Source organism: Coregonus clupeaformis, unplaced genomic scaffold, assembly GCF_020615455.1.
Source record: "Coregonus clupeaformis isolate EN_2021a unplaced genomic scaffold, ASM2061545v1 scaf3673, whole genome shotgun sequence".
Taxonomy (NCBI): domain Eukaryota; kingdom Metazoa; phylum Chordata; class Actinopteri; order Salmoniformes; family Salmonidae; genus Coregonus; species Coregonus clupeaformis.
Genome location: NW_025537127.1, coordinates 593 through 24,797, shown reverse-complemented (window position 1 = coordinate 24,797; position 24,205 = coordinate 593). Strand labels below are relative to the sequence as shown.

The following is a 24,205-nucleotide window of genomic DNA, read 5'->3' as shown; positions in this document are numbered from 1 at the left end:
GATGATATATCATATAATGTTAGCAGTTCACTTTTCCAGATGTTTATAAACAGTTTTCTGCAAGAGTAATGGGAATTGGCAGCAGAGACACTGTAATACTTTCCAATCACTTTCACTATGACCTTTACAAGATTGCTGTCATCCAAAAACTCTAAGTGTTCTCAAATAAACAGGATACAATGTGATTTGAAATGAAACTAGCGTGATTTTATTGACTATCAAATTTGAAGACATATCCAAAAATGTGTGCATACCCCATGCGTGACCTAGAATTGTATTAACTTAATATGTAATTTAGTTATCAAGTGTGGATAAAAGGCACCATTGTACCTACAATTTTGGAACTCATTATTGAACATTATTAGAGCCCGATTCATGGCTTTGCTCTTCTTTATGGGAACATATGGTTCAGTGTGAACAACAAAACTTTGACTTGTACATCCCTGAGCAGTAGTAGTGGTGGAAATATAAGTTATTGTTGTAGTACTATGTAGAATAGTAGTAGTATAATGTAGTAGTAGTAGTGGTAATAGTTATGTACATAATAATGTTCTGTCCATTGCAGGCTAGGCATTTGTGCCCGTCTCCTCCTGTGCATCCCTTTGGCATGGGCTGGCGTCCCTGGTCCGTGTCAGCACTCTGTGACAAAGGGTCACCTCCTCAACCTCAATCGCCTGGTGAGGACACCTCATACCACACTAAATCATACAGTAATATCAACAAACAAAAAAAATCTACTTGAGATATAGTTGCTTACAATCACTCAAACTGTCATATAAGTCATGCCTGAATGTATTGATGTTAATGAAAGGTTTCCTCCCGGGTTAGTAAATGTATTATCCAAATTTAGGATTTTTCCTTCTATGACCCACAAACATAACTAATGAGAACAATATGTGTGGCAGATGTGAATTCTCTATGGCGGCATGACTACCCTCACTATCATCCTGGAGAATCATGGATAAAATAAATAAAATAAATAAATAAAAAATAAATAATAAAATACCCAATTCCACGCTTGTTTTACATTTCACTGTTTGTATCTTTGTTTGCCACGTAGATTGACAATCAGTTGAGAATGGCTGTTCAATAACCTACGTATTCTACTGAGCTCCAGAGTTTGGTGAGTATTTCCTTCCTACTACACTCCAATTACATCTTTCACAACAAAATGAATTTGATGTGTGCAGATAAAGGATGTTATACCAAAGATTTGCACAACTATCACAACCAGTCACTGTCAAGATAGTCTTGTTCTTTTCAAGATGTGCCAGGCTGGCATACTGATTCGAAACGAATGCTCTCACTTCTGACATTACAGATCCAAGTTCATCACATCTCTTGCTCCGTCCAGCCTTCATACGCAAAATCTAATTATATTTAGAAGAAGAAAACATAATCCCATGAAAGAGACGGGTTGTTTATCCCCTGGAAGGGAAATGTTTTGAAAATACCTCTGAACTGTGCCAAGTTACATGAGAGATAGATAAAGAGAGGAGAGCTGTGTGGCAGTATGGAGTCAGGATCCCACTTAGTTTAACTTGTCACCTATCAGGGAAATGGTTTATGGGTTAACCGTTTACTGCAGTGGGCTAAATCAGAGTCACACAGTGTTTCTTGGTAGTCTTAAACAAAAGTATACACCTCACACACATGGTTATGGGCTTAAAAAATAAGACCCTGTACGGATGTTGGATCACCACCTCAAGCTGAATCTCGCAAGACAGAGCTGCTCTTCCTCCCTGGGAAGGACTGCCCGCTCCATGATCTCACCATCACGGTTGACAACGCCATTGTGTCCTCCTCCCAGAGTGCAAAGAGCCTTGGCATGACCCTGGACAACACCCTGTCGTTCCTGCTAACTCAAAGCGTTGACCCGATCCCAGGGTTCATGCTCCTACAACATTCGTGAGAGCGACCCTACCTTACACAGAAAGCGGCACAGGTCCTAATCCAGGCACTTGTCATCTCCCGTCTGGATTACTGCAACTCGCTGTTGGCTGGGCTCCTGCCATGTGCCATTAAACGCCTACAACTTATCCAGAACGCAGCAGCCTGTCTGTTGCTGACCTTCCCAAGTTCTCTCCTTTCACCCCGCTCCTCCCGCACCTCCACTGGCTTCCAGTTGAGGCTCGCATCTACTACAAGACCATGGTGCTTTCTACGGAGCTGTCGAGGGGAACGGCACCTCCTTACCTTCAGGCTCTGATCAGACCCTATACCAAACGAGGCCATTACGTTCATCCACCTCTGGCCTGCTATCTCCCTACCTCTACAGAAGCACAGTTCCCGCTCAGCCCAGTCAAAGCTATTTGCTGCTCTGGCACCCCAATGGTGGAACAAGCTCCCCCCACGACAGCGGAGTCACTGACCACCTTCCGGAGACACTTGAAACCCTACCTCTTTAAGGAATACCTGGAATAGTATAAAGTAATCCTTCTACCCCGCACCCCCCCATAAAAAAAAAGAAAAAAAAGAAGTGGTTGTCCCACTTGCTATCATAAGTTGAATGCACCAATTTGTAAGTCGCTCTGGATAAGAGCGTCTGCTAAATGATGTAAATGTAAATGTACCATGTCAGATATAGAGTTGAAATGTATTCAATTTTTTGTTTGCATCCCAATATTACACTTTATATACATCACAAAACTGTTTGACATAGAAACAATGGATTTTCGGCAGGTTTTTTGAAATAATGTTGATTAATTACGACATTATGAAAAATATTGTTAACATTCCACCCATTCGGCCACTAAGTCATTTGACTGTAAGAAAGGGCTACCAAGGTCTCTGAAATGGTGAAGGTCTGTTTAAAGGTTGTGCCATATACTACCACGAGGACCTGTTGGTAGGTAGCTAACTTTTTCTGCACCTCCATTTCAGTCTAGTGATACAGGAAGCAAAATCATTGTCACTAAGAGGAAACGACTATCTGTTGAGTCATGAGTGACTTTCCAGGTCTGCTTTGGAAAGGAAGTTCAAACTCAATGGAAATCTGTGTTTAAAAAATGCAGTGACGATAGGTTTCTTTTTCCTTTGAACCACAGAGTGAAGTATGTTATGTGAAAGCAGCCTTTCCACAAATCCTGGAGCTTCTGAACACAAACTTCAATTATGTCATGAAGTCAGACAACGGGCGTTATGTCAAAGCCCTGAAGAAGGTCATATACAACCTTTACTCCCAAAACTGTATACCTGAAATCAACGAGGAGATTGAGGTGAGTACTACCTACTTATGATCTTTGCTACTCTAGTCTGGGAATAGACTTAGGTAAATCTCTTCCAAAGGTCTGTTGGATTGTGCCAGACAGCATAAATTACTTCTCGGAAGTAAACAAAGTGAAACAAGTGCTTGGGAGGTTGGTACATGCAGTGCAGCCTTATTAAATTGGACCATTTGAAAAGGCATAGTAGTATGCAGTGATGTTAAAAATGTTTCTCTTAAATTACAATAGGACATGGTAACTCTAAACACATTGTTTTATTACAATATGGCTCCTTAGATATATATTATGTTCTCGAAACATGTTAAGCTGTTCAGTGGTCATGATGGTTAAATAGATCAATTAGATAAAGTAAGGATAAAATACAATCAATCAATCAATCAATCCAGCTTCCTCAGACCTCAAATAAACTCAATTTACAGAGAGTACAGAGGAACAGTCACCAATATTCAATTTAGCATTGAATTCTTTCTTTAAGGATATTGTGACCCCAGATATGGCAGGGTTAATAGAATATGTTTTACAGTACGGAAAAAATGTTATCTGTATTAATAATAATAATAAATAATAATATGCCAATTAGCAGACGCTTTTATCCAAAGCGACTTACAGTCATGCGTGCATAAATGTTTGTGTATGGGTGGTCCCGGGGATCGAACCCACTACCTTGGCGTTACAAGCGCCGTGCTCTACCAGCTGAGCTACAGAGGGCCACATTAAGTTGGCTTGGGGAGGTGGTCCTCTGTAGCTCAGCTGGTAGAGCACGGTGCTTGTAACCCCAGGGTAGTGGGTTTGATCCCCGGGACCACCCACACACAAAAATGTATGCACGCATGACTGTAAGTCGCTTTGGATAAAAGCGTCTGCTAAATGGCATATTATTATTATTATTATTATATTAAGGTAGCAGGGCCCAGGAGACAGCAATGCACAGCAGTCACCGTCCATAACCCTGCACACTTCAGAATGCCAGTAAGTCTGGGCAAATCATCTTCTGTCTATATTAGATCAGTGTTAAATTAAGGTCAGACATGAGACTGGTGCCCCGGTATGTCTCTTGGTACCCTGTGATGCTGGTATCAGACAATGGTTTCTCTTCAGGCGACCCCTGTCTCTTAAGGGAACGCTTGTCCAACATCTACACTGTGAAGTTTGGGCTAGCTAAATGTGTCTGTTTTGTGAATGGCTGTAGTCTTATCCAGTATCAAATATTAAAATAACCCCTATATGAAACAAATTACTTGACTCAATCAGAGTGATTGATTGTATAATTTCTCAGCTGATTTTCCTCAAACAAAATATAATTTTTTACCATTTTCTACCTTTACTTTCCGCAAAGTAATTTGTCACGAAACCCTTTCAAACTTTTAAATACTGAAGACTTAAGCCAAGGTGGCCAATAGCCAATGAAGTGGCGTTGGAAATAGACACTTTCATTTTGTTTCTAATATATAATTATCTAGAATAGCCTTCTCCTCTTGCAACTCCCTTCACAGGGATCTGAATTTTCATTACTGGAGTTGATCAAACATTCATTAGGCATGAGGCATTAACTGAGTGCTATTGAAAACAACTTTAAAGTATTTCAGGATGTTTTGAATTGTTAGTAGAGAATGAATGTGACCCATCCCATCTCCTCTCTCTCTCTCCTCTCATCTCTGTCACAGGACAACCCAGTGAAGTTTGTGAGGGTGCACAGCACCTTGCCCAGAGAGGCTCTGAGGAAGGCCCGCGGGGTCATTGAGATGTACATGACCCTGATGACCAAGAGCAACGGGCCCATCAACTGGAACTGTGAGGAAGAGTATGCTGAGGATTACCCAGAATCCGCCACTGCCCTCCCCACCCCAACCACAGGTAGAGTGAGATTAATGATACTATCCATTAATATCTATTCTAAGACAGTTGAAGTCATTTTGTAGTGTTTTACTGGGGGTTTCAGTCTCCCATGACTACCAAAGACTTCATTGATTGTTATTGCTGTTTGTCCCCCGTATTGGAACCTTTTATGAGCATAGGCTGGAAGGATCATCTTTCATTTGGAAGTGTTGGCTTGCACGTTATGAGGAAAATATAATATTATAGCCCATATAAAAACCAGTCAAGCCCCTAAATTACCAACAAAAATCTGGGAAACACACACCTAAACAATGCTTCCTTTTCAAAAGCCAGCAAAGCTCCCAGCAATGATTTAGAGATTTTGTGTACGTGTTTACTTTGTTTAGGAACAAAACATTTTTGCCACACATGATTACTCCAAGCTGTTTTCAGACTGATCTCCTAGACCTATTTACCATAATCATGACCATGTTAGGGGACAGTTCAAGGTGTCCCCCCAGAAAATGCACCCCCCTCCCCAACATAAAAAACATTTTCACATGACCTTCCCCTTGTACTGAAATACAATTGCACATATAATTAACTTAAAATAATGTTTACCACCACAAATAACAATAACTGTAATGTTTATAAACATGGACATCAACTTTTTCCACTTCAGCATGCTTTTGTTGCACAGTCGATGACACGAGGCTGCGGGCCAGAAGGTTGAGGGTCCGCTGACCACCACGGACGAGCTCACTCTCCCTGCCTGTTTCATTACACTACAGTCAGAGCTGGCTGCAGACAATGATCAGCTTGGGGGAAATCAGATTTTCACAACTTTCATGCCATATTTATAAATGAATAAAATATATATGCAACAAATTTTCCACCAACATGTTTCTGTGCCAATGCACCACTCAACCAATAAACAAAGCATACCGACTTTGCGCACTTCGATATCATGGTTTGCGTTTTCAACATCACAATAAATAGACTGTCAATCGCGACAAAGAGGAAATACATCCTTACCTACCTTGAAGGCCTACCCAGTATTGAAGGCTTGGCTTGACAATCTCCAAATATCATTAAACTTTGTGTTTTTTTACAGATGTCTCTTTCCATTCAACAAATGGCCGCTTCACAGTTTGGATTGATTGATTTTATTTGTCAGTTAAAAAAATATACATATATGCACACAGTACATGCTGCTTACAATGCTCAACCTCCAGATGAGTATGAGGGGGGAGTGTCACGGTTTCGGCCGAGGCGGCCCCTCCTCCTTGTTCGGGCAGGTTTCGGCGGTCGTCGTCTCCGGAGTACTAGCTGCCACCGTTCTATGTTTCATGTTTGATTGGTTTTGTCTGTTTGTCACACCTGTTTTGTATTATGTCTCATTAAGCACCCTATTTAGTTCCTTGTTGTGAGTTTAGGTGTTGTGTGTAATTGTTCCCGTTGTCGTGTTGCTGCGCTACCCGTTTCGGTGCGCTATTTGTAGCTTACCTCCTTGTTTCTTTAGGAGAGGATTACGCACATGTTTAGTGCGCCCGTTTGTTTACGCCTGTGTGCGCTTTTCTCGCCTCCGGGCTGTTTTGGATTATATTTTGTGTGATCTACTAAAAGTCTTTGTTGGACTTAACTTCTGCGTCCTGCGCCTGATTCCACACCACACCTACCTACAGCAACACCTGACAGGGAGTTTAAGTACAAGTCTTACAATCTTGTTTTGGATAGTCTGTAGCTTATTCTTTAGATCACGTGTCAAACATAAGGCCTGTTGGCCGAATCCGGCCCATGACACATTTCTATCTGGCCGCCCAATGATTTGGGTTGTCAATTCAATTAGGCCCGCTTCCACACAGCCCACGGCGCGCTGCACTACAAGTCTCAGCAAGCACTGCCAACATGTTGCACGCCAAATGAAATTGCCAAACACACACACACAACCCTCTCCTCCAAGACCCATAGTTGCAGGAAGTAGTGGTGCTGAGGGTGCAGCAGCACTTTTTCCCACCTTTTTTTGTTTTTTAAGCTTGACTTTGAACTACAAAAAAAAAAAAAAAACACTTCAGGTGTTGTTCAAATGACCCATGGGAGTGTTTTTTCAACACCCTCAGTATTAAGCAGCAACACCTTTCAGTGTTGAGGATCATCTCTAGAGAATGCATCCTGTAGATGAATTGACACCAGGAAGTGCTAAATATTCACACTAGGAAATAACCATTTTTTGTCTGGTTCTCTCCCACTCATAAATCAAGCCTGCAAGTTGTAGGTGACTTAAATTCCTTATAAGAGTAGTGACTCTGCTTTGTTTCATTTATTTAGGCCAAAGTGAAAACAGTGCATCACAGACATATTAAAATGAAATATGTGCATCACAGGCAAATCAGAATTATATCCGTTCATCACGGGCGCGCCAGAATGAAATCAGTGCGTCACAGACACATCAGAATGAAAACAGTGCATCACAGGCACCTCAATACATGTACAGTCGTGGTCAAAAGTTTTGAGAATGACACAAGTATTGGTCTTCACAAAGTTCGCTGCTTCAGTGTTATGAGATATTTTTGTCAGATGTTACTATGGTATATTGAAGTATAATTACAAGCATTCCATAAGTGTCAAAGGCTTTTATTGACCATTACATTAAGTTTATGCAAAGAGTCAATATTTGCAGTGTTGACCCTTCTTTTTCAAGACCTCTGCAATTCGCCCTGGCATGCTGTCAATTAACTTCTGGGCCACATCCTGACTGATGGCAGCCCATTCTTGCATAATCAATGCTTGGAGTTTGTCAGAATTTGTGGGGTTTTGTTTGTCCACCCGCCTCTTGAGGATCGACCACAAGTTCTCAATGGGATTAAAGTCTGGGGAGTTTCCTGGCCATGGACCCAAAATGTTGAGGTTTTGTTCCCCGAGCCACTTAGTTATCACTTTTGCCTTATGGCAAGGTGCTCCATCATGCTGGAAAAGGCATTGTTCGTCACCAAACTGTTCTTGGATGGTTGGGAGAAGTTGCTCTCGGGAGGACGTGTTGGTACCATTCTTTATTCATGGCTGTGTTCTTAGGCAAAAATGTGAGTGAGCCCACTCCCTTGGCTGAGAAGCAACCCCACACATGAATGGTCTCAAGATGCTTTACTGTTGGCATGACACAGGACTGATGGTAGCGCTCACCTTGTCTTCTCCGGACAAGGTGTTTTCCGGATGCCCCAAACAATCGTAAAGGGGATTCATCAGAGAAAATGACTTTACCCCAGTCCTCAGCAGTCCAATCCCTGTACCTTTTGCAGAATATCAGTCTGCCCCTGATGTTTTTCCTGGAGAGAAGTGGCTTCTTTGCTGCCCTTCTTGACACCAGGCCATCCTCCAAAAGTCTTCGCCTCACTGTGCATGCAGATGCACTCACACCTGCCTGCTGCCATTCCTGAGCAAGCTCTGCACTGGTGGTGCCCCAATCCCACAGCTGAATCAACTTTAGGAGATGGTCCTGGCGCTTGCTGGACTTTCTTGGGCGCCCTGACGCCTTCTTCTCTACAATTGAACCTCTCTCCTTGAAGTTCTTAATAATCCGATAAATGGTTGATTTAGGTGCAATCTTACTAGCAGCAATATCCTTGCCTGTGAAGCCCTTTTTGTGCAAAGCAATGATGACGGCACGTGTTTCCTTGCAGGTAACCATGGTTAACAGAGGAAGAACAATGATTTCAAGGACCACCCTCCTTTTAAATCTTCCAGTCTGTTATTCTAACTCAATCAGCATGAAAGAGTGATCTCCAGCCTTGTCCTCGTCAACACTCTCACCTGATTTAACGAGAGAATCACTGACATGATGGCAGCTGGTCCTTCTGTGGCAGGGCTGAAATGCAGTGGAAATGTTTTTCTGGGATTAAGTTCATTTTCATGGCAAGGAGGGACTTTGCAATTAATTGCAATTCATCTGATCACTCTTCATGACATCCTGGAGTATATGCAAATTGCCATCATCAAAACTGAGGCAGCAGACTTTGTGAAAATTAGTATTTGTGTCATTCTCAAAACCTTTGACCACGACTGTACTATATAAGAACAAGAGTTTGCTATTTAACACAAGTGGAAGTCCTCCTAAGACTAGGTATGTAATTTTCTTGACAAAGTTGCCAACAATCTGACTATTACTCAATCATGTCAAACAAAGGAACAACATGAAGGCTCTTAGCACCTTGAAGGACAAAAGGCTTATAAAATTTCTGATCAACTTTGACAACTTTGTCATCAACACCATCAAACACAGTTAACGCATGGCAATGTTCACCGACATTATCAATATGCAACTTATCCAGCAATAGGTACACTATTGCAACCACAATGTTCTTAGTAATTTTACAAAAGACTCCATCTTACTGCAAGCTAACAGTCCCTTATCTGTACTCCGTGCCATCCATCTTAACCTAGCTGGTAGAGTAAAATGCTTTCTGCATAGTGACCTTAAGTGACGCTGCCAACTCCTCACCACCAGTAAAATCTCTCAGGGAAAATGCTTTCATCGGTCCATACTCAGTGTGTAGCAATGGTGATGTCTCCAAGGGATGGCCTATAGCAAATTGGTGTTTTTTGACAAGGGACTTGTAATGTTCTTGACGTTTTTGAGGGTGTTCTTAAAGAGTTTGTGCTTTGCCTCAAACCTCATGCTCCACATATGTAATAAAGGACAGATTTGTCTTATTCATGCTGGGTAATGTATCATAAAGTGATGTTTGGGTATCAAGTTTTTATGTGGGTACAAATGTTTGAAAAGTGTGTGATGTTCAATTATCAAATTCTTCAGATACACAATCATGCCCTGGCTAAGAAAAGGGGAAAAAACAATGTTGATTATTTGCAGTAAGATGAGCAGCAAATTCCTGTTCTCATTTCCTGGTGGAACAACGTCACCCAAAATCAAGGGAACGTTTTTCACAAGACACAGTTTGAATAGAATTAAGTGCTTTGCTATTTCCACTGTTCTCTAGGTTGACTTTTGTTGGACGGTTTTTGCGCTCCAAGTACCCATAGTCAAACAAGTAGATTCTAGAGAGAAGCGTACGTTTCAAAATACAATTTTCTGAGACATATTCAAACAGTTTTAACTCAAACTGAGCCACCACTTCAAGAACGTCATGCATTATATCCACAGAAAAATTACTGCCACTGATCTTAGTCCTCTTCCCTCCTGCTGGTGGTGGGAGGAGCTGAAGCAGCAGCAGCAGGGAGGACATATCATTGTCCCAGTCTGAGGGCAAGAAAAGGCAAACACCCAAAATCACATAAAACAATATAGCAGAGTTTGAAACATTGCACTACCCATGAGAGAATCCACTTACTGGTTTCGCTGTCATTCTCTGGCAGTTTTTCTGCAGACTTCAGGAGGCGATGCAAATCGGTGGTCGTAGTCAGGGATTTTGCCAGTTTGATGACTTTAGGCTTCAATACAGTGTCCCACTTTTCAAGGAGCTTAGAGGATATTTCATCGTTGAACATCAGCAAAAATAACTGATTCACCTAAAACAAAGTGGATCAACTCAACTTCATGACCAACACAAAATCATGTTCTCAATCAGACAAATAGCCTGTAGTTCTGATTCCAAGACATACTACTTCACTCACCATTCCTTTGATGTCCAGAAACCTGGGAAAGCCTGAGGACATATGTGCTTCTGTCTGGACTATAAACTAGCTCCTGGCGATACTGGAACACCTCCTTCATCTTCTGATAGATTTGTTTTTCATCGGCTGAGTGGACAAGGAATGATATGACCTTCTTGCAAGCATCACCAACAAGCTGGTGGTCCAGGTCAGTCTTCCTCCTATGGGTTGGGCCTCCCGACTGGGGTGAAATACTCTTCTTGATGTGAGGTCTTCCTTGATACGTCTTCAGGCGATAATTCAGATATCCTTTGCCCTTGTCAGGATCATAGAAGTGTTCCTTAGATGTGGGAAAAGGTGACCAACATGGTAGTCAAATGGTTATTATTTTTAGACTTGATTATATGACTGTTTGATGGCCCTTTCAGCCCACAGAACAAGTGTCTAAATATTAAAGCAAGCATGCTCTACCAGCACTTACATAGCCTTTGGCGCAAAAAATATTTCTTAACGAAGGAAAGAGGGTCACAATTCCAAGAGCATAACGTTCTCTCTGTTGACGTGTGGGAAGCCTCCTGCTCAAAAACAGTAAAGCATACACGCCAAATATGTTTAACCAAAGTTTTGTTGATGAAGGCATCTTTCTACAGTCTCATACTGATGCCAAATAACAATGTATAGTTTGATTGTTTTGATCCATTGTTTGTGGCCAGATTGGCTAATGAGAAGCTTACCCATTCATCTCTTTCATGTGGCTGACTAAGATGGCAATCATCTCTCTCCTGGTTCTGTGGCCCAATGTTTTGGTTGTCTGGTACTCTAATACGTCTTGCCCACCAGGTCTACTAGTGAGGGCATCTCGGACCATCTATTAAGACAAGAGAAAAGTTAAACAATTTAGGGTTGGTTTATCCTTGCTGAATCTCCATGAAGAGCAAACACAGAATTGGGATTATCAGTTATCATTATACCTATTTTGCTGCTGTCGATGGCCTCATCTCCTAAGGTTGTGTTGGCCTTTTTAGATGGTCTTTCTGGACATCTCAGGTCTAAATCACTTGACGAGAGGGATAATGTGTCTGTGAACTAACTAGGTGTCGAACAGCCTGCAGGAGAAATGTCTGAGCACAAACAATGAATCAAAGCAATCAATCTATACATTCATGTTATTTGATATCATTATGTGAGACTGTAGAAAGATACCTTCATCAATATCTTTGATTGTGAGGCACAGGTCTGGATTGGCCTCAATCAGGTCCAGCAGGACATCCTCCTCCACCTCAGTTTGGGAATCATCAAAAATGTGTAATTGTGCTGCAGAGGGCAGTCCAAACCTATTTTGGACTACAAAAAAGAGAGACTAATCAGAATACAGTGAGATAAGCCACCTAGGGGGCAACAGAATGGGTCTGACCCAAATCAAGCCCAAGGGTTAAATTAAGAAAATACATCAGACAGTTCATACAGTGGGGAAAAAAAGTATTTAGTCAGCCACCAATTGTGAAAGTTCTCCCACTTAAAAAGATGAGAGAGGCCTGTAATTTTCATCATAGGTACACGTCAACTATGACAGACAAAATGAGGAAAAAAAATCCAGAAAATCACATTGTAGGATTTTTTATGAATTTATTTGCAAATTATGGTGGAAAATAAGTATTTGGTCAATAACAAAAGTTTCTCAATACTTTGTTATATACCCTTTGTTGGCAATGACACAGGTCAAACGTTTTCTGTAAGTCTTCACAAGGTTTTCACACACGGTATTTTGGCCCTTTCTCCATGCAGATCTCCTCTAGAGCGTGATGTTTTGGGGCTGTCGCTGGGCAACAAGGACTTTCAACTCCCCTCCAAAGATTTTCTATGGGGTTGAGATCTGGAGACTGGCTAGGCCATTCCAGGACCTTGAAATGCTTCTTACGAAGCCACTCCTTCGTTGCCCGGGCGGTGTGTTTGGGATCATTGTCATACTGAAAGACCCAGCCACGTTTCATCTTCAATGCCCTTGCTGATGGAAGGAGGTTTTCACTCAAAATCTCATGATACATGGCCCCATTCATTCTTTCCTTTACACGGATCAGTCGTCCTGGTCCCTTTGCAGAAAAACAGCCCCAAAGCATGATGTTTCCACCCCCATGCTTCACAGTAGGTATGGTGTTCTTTGGATGCAACTCAGCATTCTTTGTCCTCGAAACACGACGAGTTGAGTTTTGACCAAAAAGTTCTATTTTGGTTTCATCTGACCATATGACATTCTCCCAATCCTCTTCTGGATCATCCAAATGCACTCTAGCACGGGACTGGACATGTACTGGCTTAAGCAGGGCACTGCAGGATTTATGTCCCTGGCGGCGTAGTGTGTTACTGATGGTAGGCTTTGTTACTTTGGTCCCAGCTCTCTGCAGGTCATTCACTAGGTCCCCCCCGTGTGGTTCTGGGATTTTTGCTCACCGGTCTTGCGATCATTTTGACCCCACGGGTGAGATCTTGCGTGGAGCCCCAGATCGAGGGAGATTATCAGTGGTCTTGTATGCCTTCCATTTCCTAATAATTGCTCCCACAGTTGATTTCTTCAAACCAAGCTGCTTACCTATTGCAGATTCAGTCTTCCCAGCCTGGTGCAGGTCTACAATTTTGTTTCTGGTGTCCTTTGACAGCTCTTTGGTCTTGGCCATAGTGGAGTTTGGAGTGTGACTGTTTGAGGTTGTGGACAGGTGTCTTTATACTGATAACAAGTTCAAACAGGTGCCATTAATACAGTTAACGAGTGGAGGACATAGGAGCCTCTTAAAGAAGAAGTTACAGGTCTGTGAGAGCCAGAAATCTTGCTTGTTTGTAGGTGACCAAATACTTATTTTCCACCATAATTTGCAAATAAATTCCTTAAAAATCCTACAATGTGATTTTCTGGAATTTTTTTACACAATTTGTCTCTCATATTTGACGTGTACCTATGATGAAAATTACAGGCCTCTCTCATCTTTTTAAGTGGGAGAACTTGCACAATTGGTGGCTGACTAAATACTTTTTTTCCCCACTGTATATTCACCTTGATTAATGAAATCTCCATAAGAGAACCCAGGCTGCAATGTCATGAACTTCTTGCATTTTTGGGATTGGACCTTCACCAACATGTTACACTGCACTCCTGCAAAATGCAATTATACACAATGTCATATTTAAGTTAAATTTGGTCGCAAACATTTTATGGTGTAGCTGTACATATAGAAACAAATCACACAAAATGCCCCCTTATACCCTCTCCCATTTGTCTTCCCTGCAGTGGATCAACCATTTGTTCCAAATGCCACTTTTAATGATGTAACAGGTGTCTGCCTGCCTGCGGATCTGGGGCTTGGCTAACTAGCTACAAACAGTTTCCACCACCACTCAAATCTATAGGAAAGAAACTGGCCAATACATTTGAAGCCGTATTGGCTTGAACACAATGTCTGATCTGTGATTTAAAGCACACACCATAGACATGTTAATCTAAGTGACCGAGGGCAACCCTATCACATCTGGCCACATGCGCTAGCTAGCTAACCTTAGCGCTAAGTTACAAGATGTTGAGGTCGGTGTTGTAGCTAGCTATATAGCTTGCTAGCTATCTAACAATTTTTGGCCAGACAAACATTCTTAGTTATATGCGTTTTGAAGAACAAATTAGTAGATATTAGCCATGTTCTTACCTTCACTTCCTGGCTAGCTACATCCTGCACCAAACACGGCTCAAAGTGATCACACCCCAATTAACACCATGCACCTGCTGCACCACAAATTGTAGTTGGCCTCGTGAACTCAACACGCACATGTTTGAAATCACCTAACGGTATAGCCTAACTCTGATCCTTTTGGATCGTATAGTTTGCTAATTTTAGCAAACTAATGAAGTGGAGACAAAGTTCCCGCTAACATTTAGCTAGATAGCTAATTAATCTAGTGCTAACGTAAACCACGTTAGCTAGCTAGCTACCTTTTAAATCTAAACTTTGCAGATGTAGCTATATCTACAAACAAAGATCTCAACCATTCACTTAGCCGATATAACAAGTTTGGCCATCAGTTAACTTATTAAAAAAATTAACATATTAATTACCTTTCAATGCTGCGCAATTCCAGCTGCCCTTGCACCATCAGCAATTAGATGAAAAGGAAGTTTCAAGTTAAAACCGGAAGCTCAATCAACACTGCTCAGTGCCACTGCCCAGCCTCTGTACGGTAACTCTCACCTGGGAGTTATATTAGCACAGAGGGTGTAAAAACAACTCTTAAATCAACACCTCTTAACACTACAAATGTAACACCAAGAAAAGTAACACTTGTTAACGCTGGCCAATTTCTGTGTATAGTGAATGTACCCACTCTGGTATTGGCACATGTGCTCTAGCCAACAGCTCAGAGATACAGTGCTGGTATAGCCTACACCAGGGGTATTCAACTCTTACCCTACTAGATCTGGAGCCTGCTGGTTTTCTGTTCTACCTGATAATTAATTGCACCCACCTGGTGTCCAAGGTCCAAATCAGTCCCTGATTAGAGGGGAAGAATGAAGAAACGCAGTGGCACTGACTTTGAGGTCCAGAGTTGAGATTCAGCGGCCTACACAATTAGTTATTATGGACAAAAGTGTGAGATTATTTTTATTTGTCAAATGGCAGCCAAGCATCAATAATCATGTCACCAGAATAAGACCCTCAATATTTATTGAAAAGCAGCATCAAGCTCATCACCGTGCACTTTCTGTCACGTTGTATAATGATTAGAAGACAGGCACAGGAATACTTATTAGGGGTTTTATTACTCCACCCAACACAAACATACATATACACACACACATATATATATGGGGTGTAACCCAAACAAAGAGCGAGGTGTAACCTCTACACAATACATGGGACGAGACCCGTAAACAACCAGAGCACAATACACGGTACTCACGAGACCAACGGAAATGGGACAATAATCGACAAGGACAATGGGGAACAGAGGGCACATATACATATATATATATATATATATATACTAATCAGGGGGAATGGGAACCAGGTGTGCATAATGAGACAAGACAGTCCGGGGTTGGTGGTATGATCCATGTCAGTGACGCCTAGAAAGCCGGTGACGTAGTCCTCCGGACCTGGTGAACAGTACCCCCCGACGTGCTGCGGGACGACACCGGCCTCGAGGACGACCACAGGGACTCGGTGCGGGTCGAACAGGGCGCCGACAGTGAAAATCCCTGGTCAGCGAAGCGTCCAAGATGTCCACCGCAGGAACCCAGCACTGCTCCTTTGGGCCGTACCCCTCCCAGTCGATGAGTTACTGGAGACGCCCCGCCCGACGCCTCGAATCCAGGACTTCACGGACCGAGTATGCCGGACCTCCCTCGATATCCAGAGGAGGAGACGTGGCGTCACTGTGTCCAGCCTCAGCGAGGGGACCAGGCACCACTGGCCTGAGGAGAGACACATGAAAAGTCGGGTAAATGCGGTAATCAGCAGGGAGTTGCAAGCGGTACGTTACCTCATTAACCCTCCTCAGGACTTTAAATGGCCCCACAAACCATGGGCTCATCTTCCGTCAGGGCAAGCGGAGGGGCAGGTTCTGGGTGGAGAGCCAGACCCGGTCCCCTGGAGAGAAAACAGGCGCCTCACTGCGGTGGCGGTCGGCCTGTTCCTTGTGCAGACGCACGGCCCACTGGAGATGAGTGTGCAAAGTGTTCCAGATCTCCTCAGCACGCCGAAACCTCTCGTCCACCACATTAGCCTCGGTCTGGCTCGGATGCCAAGGTGCCAGGGCCGGCTGATACCCCAACATGCACTGGAAAGGAGTGAGGTTAGTGGAGGAGTGGCGGAGGGAATTCTGCACGTACTCAGCCCAAGGTAGAAAATCCACCCACTCCCCCGGCCAGTCCTGACAGTAACACCTCAGGAACCTGCCCACTTCCTGATTGACCCTCTCCACCTGCCCATTAGCTTGAGGACGGTACCCGGAGGTGAGACTGACCGTGATCCCCAGGCGTTCCATGAACGTTTTCCCTATGCGTGAGGTGAACTGAGGACCACGGTCTGACACAATGTCCTCTGGGATCCCGTAGTGCCAGAAGACATGCGTAAAAAGAGCCTCCACGGTTTGCATGGCCGACGGGAGCCCAGATAGAGGAAGGAGGCGACAAGCTTTGGAAAACCGGTCCACAATGACGAGAGCGGTGGTGTTCCCCTGGGAGGGGGAAAGGTCAGTGACAAAGTCTACCGAGAGGTGAGACCAGGGTCATTGTGGAACCGGCAGAGGAAGGAGCTTTCCATAAGGGAGGTGTCTGGGTGTCTTTGACTGGGCACAGATGGAGCAGGAAGACACGTAAACACGGACGTCCCTAGCCAAGGTGGGCCACCAGTACTTCTCAGTCATGCAGGCGATGGCACGGCCTATCCCAGGATGACCCGACACAGGCGCTGTGTGCGCCCGCACACCTGTGGACATGTAGGCAAAGTTCTCCGGGCACTGTGCTGGTGCGGGTTCCGTACGCAGGGCCTGCTGTATGTCGGCGTCCACGTCCCACACCACTGGCGCAATGATATGGAACGGAGGGATGATGGGGGTCTCCTCTTCCTGCCTCTCCTCTGCCTGGGTTGGAGAAGGGGAATTCCCTGGCTTGTCACCTCACCTATTAGTGGATTGAGGGCAGGTCGGGGAGAAATGACCCCTTTCTCCACCATAGGAGCAGAGGCCCAGATTCCTCCTTCCCCTACGCGCTGCCTCGGGCAAACATGCAGAGCACACCGCTATCAGCTCTGGCCACGGAGCAGGTGTAGCCATGGGCTCCGGATTCCGCGCAGGTCTTCGTCCGGACCGCAGGAGGTTCTCCAACCAGATCGCCATGCTGATGAGCTGGTCGAGTGAAAGGTTATCATCACGGCAGGCTAACTCCATCTGTACCTCCTCCTGCAGTCCGCTGCGGAACATGGTGACCAGAGCCGACTCGTTCCATCCGGTGGAGGCCGCGATTGTCCGGAACTCCAGAGCGAACTCCGAGGTGGTCCTAGATCCCTGAAGTAGTCGGAGTAGATGCTCACCCCCCTCTTGGCCTTCCACAGGATGATCAAACACAGAGCGGAAGAGGAGGGTGAAGCGCTCGTAGGACTCAACCTCGGGTCCGCCCGTTTCCCAAACCGCGGCACCCCAGTCCAGGGCCCGTCCGGTCAGTGCAGAGATGACTGTGGCAACCCTGTCTCTCCCGGAGACAGCCTCGGCGAGGTACAGGTCGCATTGCAGGAGGAATCCCTTGCATCTCTCTGGCGCGCCGTCAAAGCGCTCCGGGAGGGACAGGGGTATTCCGCGGACCGGCTCAGATGGAACGGAGGCAGGTAGTGTTGGTGTGGGGGCTGGTACCAGAACCAGTGCTGGAGACTGGAGGGACTGCACTTTCCCCTCCAACCGCAGGATGGTTACCAGCACGCTGTCCATGGCGCTGCTGAGTCTGGAGAGACAGTCCTCGTGATGCTGGACTGTCTCTACGATGGTCGCCAGCTCTGCCTTTCCCGCTGTCTCCATTTTTATGGGTCGATTATTCTGTCACGTTGTACAATGATTAGAAGACAGGCACAGGAATACGTATTACGGGGTTTTATTACGCCACCGAACACAAACACGTATATACAGTGGGGAAAAAAAGTATTTAGTCAGCCACCAATTGTGCAAGTTCTCCCACTTAAAAAGATGAGAGAGGCCTGTAATTTTCATCATAGGTACACGTCAACTATGACAGACAAATAGAGAAAAAAAATCCAGAAAATCACATTGTAGGATTTTTAATGAATTTATTTGCAAATTATGGTGGAAAATAAGTATTTGGTCAATAACAAAAGTTTCTCAATACTTTGTTATATACCCTTAGTTGGCAATGACACAGGTCAAACGTTTTCTGTAAGTCTTCACAAGGTTTTCACACACTGTTGCTGGTATTTTGGCCCATTCCTCCATGCAGATCTCCTCTAGAGCAGTGATGTTTTGGGGCTGTCGCTGGGCAACACGGACATTCAACTCCCTCCAAAGATTTTCTATGGGGTTGAGATCTGGAGACTGGCTAGAGCCACTCCAGGACCTTGAAATGCTTCTTACGAAGCCACTCCTTCGTTGCCCGGGCGGTGTGTTTGGGATCATTGTCATGCTGAAAGACCCAGCCACGTTTCATCTTCAATGCCCTTGCTGATGGAAGGAGGTTTTCACTCAAAATCTCACGATACATGGCCCCATTCATTCTTTCCTTTACACGGATCAGTCGTCCTGGTCCCTTTGCAGAAAAACAGCCCCAAAGCATGATTTTTCCACCCCCATGCTTCACAGTAGGTATGGTGTTCTTTGGATGCAACTCAGCATTCTTTGTCCTCCAAACATGACGAGTTGAGTTTTTACCAAAAAGTTCTATTTTGGTTTCATCTGACCATATGACATTCTCCCAATCCTCTTCTGGATCATACAAATGCACTCTAGCAAACTTCAAACGGGCCTGGACATGTACTGGCTTAAGCAGGGGGACACGTCTGGCACTGCAGGATTTGAGTCCCTGGCGGCGTAGTGTGTTACTGATGGTAGGCTTTGTTACTTTGGTCCCAGCTCTCTGCAGGTCATTCACTAGGTCCCCCTGTGTGGTTCTGGGATTTTTGCTCACCGTTCTTGTGATCATTTTGACCCCACGGGGTGAGATCTTGCGTGGAGCCCCAGATCGAGGGAGATTATCAGTGGTCTTGTATGTCTTCCATTTCCTAATCATTGCTCCCACAGTTGATTTCTTCAAACCAAGCTGCTTACCTATTGCAGATTCAGTCTTCCCAGCCTGGTGCAGGTCTACAATTTTGTTTCTGGTGTCCTTTTGACAGCTCTTTGGTCTTGGCCATAGTGGAGTTTGGAGTGTGACTGTTTGAGGTTGTGGACAGGTGTCTTTTATACTGATAACAAGTTCAAACTGGTGCCATTAATACAGGTAACGAGTGGAGGACAGAGGAGCCTCTTAAAGAAGAAGTTACAGGTCTGTGAGAGCCAGAAATCTTGCTTGTTTGTAGGTGACCAAATACTTATTTTCCACCATAATTTGCAAATAAATTCATAAAAAATCCTACAATGTGATTTTCTGGAAAAATCTGTCTCAATTTGTCTGTCATAGTTGACGTGTACCTATGATGAAAATTACAGGCCTCTCTCATCTTTTTAAGTGGGAGAACTTGCACAATTGGTGGCTGACTAAATACTTTTTTTCCCCCACTGTATATACAAAAGGGATGTAACCCAAACAAAGAGCGAGGTGTAAACTCTACACAATACACAGGACGAGACCCGTAAACAACCAGAGCACAATACACGGTACTCACGAGACCAACGGACTTGGGACAATATTCGACAAGGACAATGGGGAACAGAGGGCAGATATATACACATACTAATTAGGGGGAATGGGAACCAGGTGTGTGTAATGAGACAAGACAGTCCGGGATTGGTGGTAATGATCCATGTCAGTGACGCCTAGAAAGCCAGTGACGTAGACCTCCGGAATTGGTGAACAGAATGAGCAGCAGTACCGGGGGGATCCGTGACACTTTCACCACCCTTTGAAGTTAATCATAACTTATTTCATCTGTAGCCTAATAAACTGCATGCTTTCCCATGATGTTGTGAATTTTTTATCCAACATAATTTTTCTCGCATAAAAAGGTTGGATGGAAACCTGTTTAATGTCAAGCCATTTTGAGGATGCTGGAATTATATTTTGGACGAACGTGTGTATGCTTACAGGAGACTTTTGAAGTAGCCTAATCAGATTAAAACATTGTGACTGGTTGTGTTTATGCCACATATAAAAGGTAATACATTTTAAAAGTTAAATGACACATATTTAGGCTATATTGAAGTGTTAGGTTCTAGCTGCGTCAGCTGCTCAGATTGGAGAGGAGGCATAGTACACATTAAGCTTTCCTGAATAACTGGGCCTGCCATGAGCATATGTGGCCACATTATTATAGGACGACTTGGGAGAATGATGATCTGCAACAGAACGCATCTCAGTATCAGAAGTAAAAATACAGCCAGACTGGCCTGCTACTGTGCCTTTCTAGACCGTATAAACTGCTGAGAGTAGACTCACAACTGCTCCAAATGGAATTAAACATTCAAATCACTCAGATTCTGCTCTGTTATTCAAATGACATTTTCACTGCAGCCTAGAGTAGAAGTTTGCACTCATTTAAAAACAATAATCCAATTCTTCATTGCATTGTGATGGTGTAGGCTAGTCTAAGTAGGATAATTATATTGTCCCTAAAAAAGATCAATAGGGGAGCTGTCTTCACTGTTCTTTCATGCACCTGGCTTCTCTGCTGCCTATCAGCTATTCCTATGTGTTATTGTGGATTCATATAGAAAATATATGCAGCTTTGAATGCTTTTATGTGTGGTATGACTGCTAGTTAGCCTATTGCAGATCTGGACAAACGATCCACCTGCCACTATCACTATGAATGGTGGATAGAGAGTAGGATAGACAGTTAGACTGGTAGACTATATTGACCTCTGGTATAGTAAAAGTAAGCGTGCAGAAAAGCGTAGTGCATAAGGGAAGTACCAAAAGACCTTGATATAGGGTGCATGCAAGCAGATGGTGAAATTTGGCTGGGATTGAAGAAATTATATAGTAAAACCTGCAAAATAATTAATGTAAACCAGTACATTTCTAACTGTCCCTTACATCTTCCTCTCGTCTGCCCCTAGCTGAACCGGAACACCAGTGTGCATGTCCAACAGTGGGTCCGGTGAACCCTGATGTCTCCCTGGTGTCCCACAGTGTATGGAGCAGTCCCCCACAGCCCACCCTCTCCCAACCCACCTCAGCTGTGCATCCCAGGCCTCCTCACCCACCCTTGGGTACCCACAGCGCTGACCCTGGGGTGTTCCTAGGGAGTCCTGGTACCGTAGGACCCCCCTCCCCTGCAGGTGCCTGTCCCCGATGGACATTCACTTGGAGAGGGCAGAGAGGGGGAGTTACACTGGGACTCTCATCCACCTCCACCCACTGGAAGTGAGTCAGGCTCTGCACTCTATAACATAGGCTCTGTCCCCCCTTCTGCCACGGACCACCCTTCAATGTCTTCACCTCCCAGCCTTGTTCTCCTGGGGACTGTTGGCTCCAAGGACAAGGCTTTTTACCACCCCCAGACTGAAAGGGCGATGGAGGCTTCTGCAGACAAACCAGCAGGGAGAGGAATAGCAGGTTCACCCCACGGTCCCATTGCTCTCCCTGGGGTCAAGCTGGTCACACATGTCCCTTTCCTGTACAAGGTGATGGGCATCACCCCAAGTAGTGATGAGAGCACTGCCTATGTGTTGGCCAAGAGGTCACTGGACGCCAGGAACTATGGAATATTTCAGGATGGGGTTTCAACAGAGACCTCTCAACTAGAAGACACTACAAAAACATACCAAGGCACGGAGAGATATTCACATGACTGGAACCATCCGATTGGGAGCACTACGACCGAAGCAGCTCCACATTTGAAGATGACAGAGGAGGAACCAGAAAAACTACACACCACTACAGAGGTCCTGGGCCAAGTCACAAAGACTGAGTCAAAACATACTAGGACATACTATGAGGACGTCTTCAGCATAGGTAAAGAGCATAGCACCCTGTTTGAACTACTTTCTGCGTCCTCCTCCTGATTCAAAATACACACATTCACTTGCATAGAGATTTGGCTAGCACTATATTTTACTGTACTGTTTTCTCTGGTATGTACCTGATATTTACCTGATACTTTAAAGAAAGTATTGGTAAGTACCTGGTACTATCAAATTATGCTTGTTTTAATTCATTTTAAGGAAACAATAAAGTAATGCATGTGTAATTGCTGTGTAATTACCATTTCACCATGTAAAATAATCTTAAATACCATGCCAATTTTTTAACCATAAAATAAACTGCTCTTGAGATTTAAATTAGGATTCCCTCTCCAAACAATGGCTCATGCTCTTCCTCATCATCCCTCAAATATCATGTCAGAGAAGACAGATGTGGATGACTCTCCTATTTCAGAAAGGCCCAATGAAGGCTCAGAGAAGGAATTCCGGAATGGGAAAACTGGTCATTCCGATTCAAGTATCTCCTACCAGACAGCCTTAATCATTGCAGCCGTGTGTGGGGGACTACTCCTCATCACAACCCTATTCAGGGAGAAGAAGGTAAGAGGGAACACACACTGAACAAACAATTGCAGTGCCCAACTGAGCTGTCACTAGCCGTGCCAACAAGCTGTGAGACAACTAGTTTACATCTGCCTCCACATCTGAGGATAAATCCTGCTAACCATTCCCACTCTAATTCCTACATAGAAGTCTAATTGAATATTTTTTTAATTTCTCAGAGACTCCGAGCCCTTCTCCACAGTGCCAGAAGAATTGAAAACCAGAGGTAAAAAAATAAAAATAAGAATATCCTTAAATGTCATGGTGGTAAAAACTGAAAACTGAAAAGACAGTGGAGTCCTTTGAAAGCTATTTACATTAATCAGGGTGGCACTATCGCTAGGCAACAACCACAACACAAACATTCAGACATGGCGATGGTGCAGTCAACAGCGACAGAAATCGTCAGGCAATGAACTCATGGTTTTGGCTCAAGATGATTATTTGCAACTTATATTCAACTCCAACTCATAGTCATTGTTCTGTTTTAGTTGTAATACTTACCTTGAATTTGGCTCCCCCTATTGTTGATCTGGAGTAATTTCCTTTAGCTAGAAAATGACCCGTCATGTGACTTGTTAGGAGGAAGTTGGTCATTGTTGCTTCATGTAGAGCTCAGAGTGCATATATCCTTCGTTTCAGATCATTATTTGTGGAATTTGGATGTGTATGTTTACTTTGTGGAATAGATGGACAGCACTAGCTTAATTGCTACAGTATGTTAGCCTAGCTTTTGCTAGTTGTCAGTGTCAGCAAAATATCAGGTGACGTTCATATCTAGTTTGTATTTTAGGACAGATTACATTGTCTTATGCAGACATTGATGTCTTTGTGTTTCAATTTCATGCTGTTTCAACTCAATAAATCTTGTGAACATGGAGATCATGCTTTGAGGGTTATTGATGTGGAGGCGTTTATCTTGCTGTCAAAATATGCACAGTAACGCATACAGAGGACAGTACAGTGAAATGACAGCTCTCTAGCGGGCAGGACCACAAGTTGGATCAAGCAACAGACACTGCTAAACTGTCACAATGCCAAGAGAGGCCTACGACAATTACGGCAGTGTAAAGACATCCTCCAACACAGTATGGCCGAGGAGCAGGCATCCACCTTCAATACCAGGTCTCGTGCCTCAGCCTCATCCCACCATTCAAGCAGCTCATCTAGAAAAACCACAATTAGAAGCATCTATGGACGTGCTGAAAGAGGAAAAGGAAGCGGCTGCAGCAGTGGCTGAAGCTGAGGCTCTAGAGGCCACTGCTGAATTAAGCAGTCAGAAAAGTAGCTGCAGACTCAAGCTCGACTCCAACCCACTCGACCCCACACAG

General features: G+C 44.0%; 1 pseudogene; it reads left to right on the top strand.

Annotated features, from left to right (window-relative positions):
* The first annotated feature begins 1,105 nt into the window (after window positions 1–1,105).
* LOC121578139 lies at window positions 1,106–23,747 on the top strand (annotated as a pseudogene).
* The last annotated feature ends 458 nt before the right edge of the window (window positions 23,748–24,205 follow it).